The sequence below is a fragment of the Tupaia chinensis genome, unplaced genomic scaffold (assembly GCF_000334495.1).
Source record: "Tupaia chinensis unplaced genomic scaffold, TupChi_1.0 Scaffold139927_1, whole genome shotgun sequence".
Taxonomy (NCBI): Eukaryota; Metazoa; Chordata; class Mammalia; order Scandentia; family Tupaiidae; genus Tupaia; species Tupaia belangeri.
In genome coordinates, this window is record NW_006199806.1 from 310385 (window position 1) to 317046 (window position 6662).

A 6662-nucleotide genomic window follows, 5' to 3' on the forward strand; every position below is an offset into this window, starting at 1 on the left:
CGCCGCAATCCCTTCTCCTCCATTCTCCTCTCGGGATCTTGGGCACGCACGCACACACGCCCAGCGTGAGTTTTAAGCCACTGGGTCCGGGACACGAACCGTGGTCGACTACGTGGGAATCCAGCGACATAGCCATTATGCTAACTGCTGGTTCCCATAGAGAGAACATCTCTTGATGTGCTATGGTCATGTTGCAAAACTTTTTCCTCCACTTCCCCCTCCCGTCAGGCTTTTGGGGATATACACATGTGCCTGACATGTCTTTCAAGCTATTGGGCTGGAATATGAACCCTGGTCAGCCATGTGGAATTCCACTTGCAATCCACAGTGCTTAACCATTGTGCTGAGGGACCAACCTTGGACACCATTTTTTTATATCTCTTGTGTTATTTTATCCCAATTCCTCTAATGTCCATCATTAGTGTCTTATTAGCCACTGCATCAATGTATTGCCCTGAAAACAGTTGTGATGGCCTAAGAGGGAAAAGGGAAAGCAGGGGAGAAGGTTGAAGATGGGACATGGAGGGCACTGAAAATTCTGAGCTGTGCAGAAACCATTTAGGCTTTAGGAAGAAAAAACTGGAAGCAAAGTGTAGGCTAGTATATTAGGAAAAACAGCAACTAGCTGACTGTTTTCTCTTGTACTATCAATACTTGAAATGCTAGCCACCAAAATGTGTGTGGTTTTTTTCTACACAGCAAAAATTCTCCAGCAGAAATCACCAGGAGTCCTACTATTAATTTAATTCTGTCACTAACCAGAGAAGTATCAGATTCTGCAGGGTAAGGGCCGTCCCACAGAATTGCTTTCTCTTCCAATGCCAGTCACAAGTCTCAGGCTGTGAACTATACTTCTTTTTAAATGTTCTTTCTTTTTTTTTTTGGAGAGGTTTTTGCTAGAGGGCGGGTGTGCTCGCCAGACAGAGAGAGAGAGAGACAGAAAGTGAGAAATTACCCCCCAGGGGGGATGGCCACGCTGCAATCCCTTCTCCTCCATCCTCCTCTCGGGATCTTGGGCACGCACACACACGTGACCGGCATGAGTTTTAAGCCACCAGGTCCATGACATGAACCAGGGTCGACTACATGGGACTCTAGTGACATAGCCATTACTCTAACTGCTGGTCCTTTTAATTTTATTTTTTGAGAGGTTTTTGCTATAGGGCACATGCATTTGCCAGAAAGACAGAGATAGAGAGATAGAAAGCGAGTAATCATCCCCAGGGGGCATGGCCATGCCTCAATCCCTTCTCCTCCATTCTCCTCTTGGGATCTTGGGCACACACGCACACACGCCCGGTGTGAGTTTGAGCCCCCGGGCCTAGGACGTGAACTGTGGTCAACTACATGGGAGTCCAGCAACATAGCTATTACTCCAACTGCTGGTCCCAAGTGAACTATACTTCTGATGAACCAGTTATAAATTAGGGTTCCCACTGCACCCTCCTTGGGTTTGATAATTTGCTAGGGGAGCTCATGGAACTCAGGGAAACCTTTACATTTACCAGTGTATTATTTAATAAAGAGTATGATAAAGGATTCAGATGAACAGTCAAATGAAAAGGAACACAAGGCAAAGTCTGGAGTGGTCCTGAGTGAAGGACCTTCTGTCTTCGTGGAGTTGTATGCACTACTCCCCTGGAAAACAGATGTGTTCACCCACCCAGCTCTCTGAACCTTGTAGTTCAAGGAGATTTATGGAGGCTTCATCACAAAGGCATGACTAATCGGTTAACTCATCCCCTTTACTCCTCCTAAAGGATGGGAACTGAGTTTCAAGCTTCTAATCATGGCTTATTCTTTTTTTTAAAGAGATTTTTCAGTGACGAGACAGAGAGGTAGAAAGCAAGAAATCACCTTCCAGGGGAGATAGCTGTGCCGCAATTCCTTCTCCACTCTTCTCTCAGGATGTTGGGCATGCACGCTCACGTGCCCAGCATGACTTTTAAGCTGCCAGGTCCAGGATGGTTGACTATGTGGGAGTCCAGTGACATAACCATTATGCCATCTGCTGTTCTTACCAGTAAATGGTTCGCATCTGGGAGCCCACCTGAACGTTGTTTCATTAGAACAAAAGACACTCCTATCACCCAGGAAATTCTAAGGGATTAGGAGCTCTGTGTCTGAAACTGGTGTTAAAGAAAACAGAAGATTCTCTGAACACCCTTTTGCTCAGGGAATTACAAAGGTTTTAGGAGCTCAGTGCCAGGAACCAGACCAAAATATGTATTTCTTACTATATTATTTTTGCTATAGAGTGTGTGTACTCACCAGTAACAAAGAGAGGGAGAGAGGGAGAGAGGGACAGAGAGAGAGAGAGAGAGTGGTGAGAAAGCACCTCCCAGGGTTGGCCATGCTGCAATCCCTTTTCCTCCATTCTTTCAGGACTTGGGGCATGTATGCACGTGTGCCGAGAGTGGTTTTCAAGCCTCCAAGTCCAGGAGTCAAACTGCAGTTGGCCATGTAAGATCCAGCTGCCTTAACCTCCCTGCTATCTGCTGGCCTCTATTGCTTATCATACACCACAGTATTACAGCTGGATGGGAGGAGAAGATGCTGGACACAGAAAGGTCTACTGGGGAGTTACTGCAATGAAACAATGAAAAGTCACTGAGAGCCTGATCCAAAGTTGTGACAAACGTACTAGGGAAGAATGGGATGCAGATAACTTATATAAATTATATTAGGAGGGAGGGAAGGACAAGGAGAAGGGAGTCAGGTGATTGCAGAGGTGTTTGTATGGGTGACCAGAAAGATAACTGTACTATTAATAGAATGTGGGGCTATAGGAGAAAGAACAGGCTTAAAGCAAGGGAGTCAAGATCAAAAATATAGGAACCAGCAGTTAGCGTAATGGCTATGTTGCTGGACTCCCATGTAGTCGACCGTGGTTTGAGTCCTGGACTTGGCGGCTTAAACTCATGCCAGGTGCGTGTGCGTGCATGCCCAAGATCCTGAGAGGAGAAAGGAGGAGAAGGGATTGCCGCGTGACTGTCCCCCCCACCAGGGGGGTGATTTCTTTCTTTCTGTCTCTCTGTCTCTCTCTGTCTTTCTGGCGAGCACACGTGCCCTATAGCAAAAACCTCTCCAAAAAATAAATAAATAAATAAATAAAGATCGAAAATATAAAGAAATAACTGGGAAAAGAAAACTACCTCTCCCTTCCAGGCAAATGCTGTAAAAGAATGTAATCAAGGCTTCACTCATGTAATGTAAAACTCAGAAATAATGGGCCTTGATATTTCAGTGGGCCTTAGTTATAGGAATTTAATTTTAAATCATATTTCCTAACAAGTCTTATGGAAAAAAATGCTCCACTGTGCATTAGCATTTCAGTGAAGGTGAGGAAAGAGAGAAGTTCAGAGAACATATTAATGACCTTTGGGGCACAAAGAACAAAGAGCAATGCTGTGGGAGCAAGTGGCATAATGGCTAAGGTGCTGGACTCCTATATGACTAACTGCAGCTCGAATCCTGGACCCGGAGGCTTGAAACTTCACTGGGTGCATGTGCATGTGAGCGTGTGTGCCCAAAATCTTGAGAGGAGAGTGGAGGAGAAAAGATTGTGGTGTGGCCATCCCTTCCTGGGGTGAGTTTTCACTTTCTCTGTCTCTCTGGCGAGTGCATGTGCCCTATGGCAAAATCTAAAACAAAAGAAACCATGCAATGCTGTGTAGATAAAAGTTTTATTCAGTCTGAAATTATTTCATCTTACTATGTTGTCAAATTTAAATTTCTGCCTTGCTACTTTGCTAAGAAGTATAAGACTCTCTTTCATAATAGTTGGATGTTCACTACTATAAAATAAAAATTTTTCCCCAGATATGGTCCAGGATAAAAACTTTTTATGACTTAATTCATGATCTCTGTCTGAGAAGAAATTTGTTTTTCTGATAAAACACTTGGGGAAAAAAAAATTAAAAAAACAAAACAAAACACTTGAGGAGTTTTCTGGTAAATTTGAACTGGAATAACACTTGTTCTAGGAGGCCGGCTGTAGTGCTCCAGGGCTGACATGATGCTCCAAGATGCTGAGGTTGTATGTGAAGGCCCCAGGTTTGTGTCCCATGGTCTCCCTGGGTCCCCAGAGCCGTGTGTATGTACTGTCTGTGATTCTGGCTGGGGCTGAGGGTACGATTGTGACTCTGAGGCCTTGTTGGGGATGCCTCTCTCTTTTTGTGTGTCTCCTCTCATGGAATAAATCAACTTAAAAAAGGAAAAGACATGCTGGAAACAACCTATTTTCTCATAAAATAACCCAATTTTTTCTTTAAAATGTTTTCTTTTATTTATGATAGAGTGAGTAAGTGCACATATGTGAGTAAGTGACAAAGAGAGAGAGAGAGAGAGAGAGAGAGGGAGAGAGAGAGTGAGAGATGAGCACCCTTCACAGGGTCTGGTTAATATCACACTCCCTTTCCTCCAGTCCTACAACACATTGGATCTGGGGCACTCATGTGCATGCCTTGTATGTTTTAGGTTGACTGGGCCAGGGATTCAGCCATGGCTGCCATGTGGAATCCAACTTTTCTTTAGCAATACATTACCACTGTGCCATGAAGCTGGTCCTCTAGTTATTTCTCATAAAAATAACACAGTTATTTTCTTATAAAGGCCCAAATAATATGAACTTTTTAATAATTTATTCACTTAATTTTATTTATTATTATTTTAACTTGACAAGAGGTGGGAGGGGGTAAGAAAGCAAGCCGCCAGGTCTGGGACTTGAACCATGGTTGGCCATGTGGGAATCCAGCTTCCTTAACCACCACACCACCTGCCAAATAATATGAACTTTCTGAATTTTCTATACTGGTCATTGATTAAATAAATTACTATTCTTTCAATTACAAAGTGATTTTCAATCACAAAAATGTAAAATTGTATTTTTTTTGAGAGATTTTAGCTATAGGGCATGTGCACTCGCCAGCTCGCCAGAGACACAGAGAAAGACAGAGAGACAGAAAGCGAGAAATCACCCCCCAAGGGAGATGGCCATGCTGCAATCCCTTCTCCTCCATTCTTCTCTGGGGATCTTGGACATGCACGTACATGCGCCCGGCATGAGTTTAAGCCCCTGGGGTCTGGGACTTGAACTGCGGTTGGCTACATGGGAGTTCAGCGACATAGCCTTTACGCTAACTGCTGGTCCCTAAAATTGTATGTTCAGCTAAATGGAATGATACTAACTGCTATCTTAAATGTGTTTTTGTAAACTGCTTTGCTAAAAATCATTAAGGTTAGTTATTCCCTTTATACCTCTCTCGGTAAAAAAATTTAAATGCCTCTTTTACTTTTGTATTCAATCTTGACATTTATTTCTCTGTACTTTGCCACACAAGGAAGAGACCTAGTAAGTGGAATAAGATCCAAGGTCCCATTCTTCCTGAAATGGTCAGGGAGTGGAGAGGTGGACTGGAATAATTAAATATTACACATTACATCAACATGGAAGGTCACACTGCGGAGAGGCAGGAGGCCAGGCTGGTGAGCTTGTAGTCGGAAGTCTGCTGAAGTGATTTAAGTTTGAAGTCATCAAGATCTGGGCAAGAAGCACTGGCTTTGGCTATGAATCATTTTCTGTGTTTGGACATAGCCATAGTGTAGACATGAACCCACATTGTAATTGACTTCCTCCCTGAGCCTCCTGCCTTTCAATAAAGAGCACTGCCACCCATGCCCCATCCATGACCCTTCCTCCACCCACTTGGTCAATCCAGAAGCCATAAAGTCATGCTTTAGTTTCTTCCGAATCCAACTCATCAGAAAATTCTGCTTTTTCTTGCATGAGAAATGCCACGTGCTATTTGTTCTGCCCACAGAAATCAGACTGGTCTTTTGTCAACATAAAATAGATCGTATTATGCCACGTGATATTTTCCCTCAGTATCTTCCTACTGAATTTAAAAAAAAAAAAGAATTCAAACCCCTTACCGTGGACTAAGGAGCCTCATATGACTCAGTGTTTGCCGGACTCTCCAACCTACTGTCACAACACTTTCCTTCTTAGACATTTCGCATCCACTGGCCTCATTCAGTTCCCAGAACATGCTAAGCTCTTACCCACCTTCCTCTGGCCACTTGATGTTCTGTGAGCACAGATACTGCTCTTCACAGAGTTTTCTTAGCCATCATAGCTCCGCAGAAATGTCATACTCTTTTTCTTTAAGCATATTCATTTATTTCTTCTGTGAGATGAGAGAGAGAGAGAGAGAGAGAGAGAGAGCAAGCACCCCCCAAAAGTGTGTGCCCAGTGTACTCAGGGAGGTCTCTGAACTTAAACCAGGAATGATGTGGGATTGCATTGTAGAGTACTGAGTTTTATTGCTATGCCACTCACTGTCTTGCTCCAGAGATGTCATACTCTAATACAAGATTTTTTCCTTATCTCTCACTAGTCTCTTATGCCACCATTTTTGTTCATAGCACTATTTCCAACTTGAGCTTCTTTATCCCTTCTTCTCCACTCTCCTCTCATCATTTTGGGTACATGTATACATGTGCACGGTGTGCTTTTTAAGCTGCTGGGTCTGGAACTCAAACTGTGATTGACTATGTGGGAATCCATTGTTATTACTACCACACCACTTGATGACACTTATTTTGCCTTTTTTTTTTTTTTTAGAGGTTTTTCCTTTAGGGCGCGTGCGCTTGTCAGAAAG